General features: G+C 43.5%; 1 non-coding gene across 1 annotated transcript; it reads left to right on the top strand.

Annotated features, from left to right (window-relative positions):
* The first annotated feature begins 529 nt into the window (after positions 1-529).
* Positions 530-667, top strand: LOC116868806. Its single transcript, XR_004382890.1, has one exon. It is a non-coding gene; the product is annotated as a U4 spliceosomal RNA (small nuclear RNA).
* The last annotated feature ends 289 nt before the right edge of the window (positions 668-956 follow it).

Genomic DNA, 956 nt, shown 5'->3' with positions numbered 1-956 from the left:
TCCAGTGACCCTGAGGATCCTGAGACCACACTGTCCCACCTAGGATTATACCCCATTCACCACCTGAGGGCCTTTCAGGCAGGGATGTCCCTCACCAGAGCAGACTTCTAAAAGTTCTGATTTTGTGCTCCACTGATAAATCACTTTCCAGTGTCACCTTACTAAGACTCCCTCCCCCTGTGGTTTATCTTCCCATATATCACCTTGGATTCACTTCTGTGCACTTCCTACCTTGCAGATAGTGGTCACTCTTCTATTTGTAGGGTTTCAGCTATTTTTTTCTTATATCTCTGGTTGAGTTCACTGGTATTCAGAATGATTTAATAGATATCTAGCTGAATTCCTGGGACCAGACAAAACTAAGGTCTTCTACTCCTCCACCATCTTGTACTGGCTCTCCTTCCACAATTTATCTTAAGAAATATTAAGTGATCCAGGATATGTGTATAATGATGTTCATAGTGATTAATTATAAAATTAGAAATCAGAAGTGACACGTGCAACACCAATTAACACACCTAAGAAGAAGAGCTTTGCACAGTGGCAGTACCGTAGCCAATGAGGTTTATCCGAGGCGCGATTATTGCTAATTGAAAACATACCTAAGAAGATGCACATGTGGGATTCTCTGCATCCCAGTAAATGATGGTGTAGAGCTGTAGGATCTAGGAGCATGGTAGAAGTTTGGGCATCCCAAATCCAGTGAGATAGCAGATAATGAACCTTCATGTCGAAAACCTGGTCAGTAACTCCGAGGGGTTCTTGAAAGGGAGAAAGCAGGGAAAATCAGATTCATGAAGAAGCAGAAGCAGAGGAACTGACAGTCCCCACCCTTACTGGAGAGAGATGCCTCAAAGGTAAGAGCCATTGGAAGTTCTCAGTCCAGAGGCATGAGAAACCAGTGGAGGCACCTTACATTCTTCAAGGTGGTTTCTTTGGGAAGCTGAGTCTGAAAA

Source organism: Lontra canadensis, unplaced genomic scaffold (assembly GCF_010015895.1).
Source record: "Lontra canadensis isolate GAN:19392208 unplaced genomic scaffold, GSC_riverotter_1.0 scaffold16, whole genome shotgun sequence".
In the NCBI taxonomy this organism is placed as follows: Eukaryota; Metazoa; Chordata; class Mammalia; order Carnivora; family Mustelidae; genus Lontra; species Lontra canadensis.
This window is presented reverse-complemented; position numbering and strand designations above follow the sequence as displayed.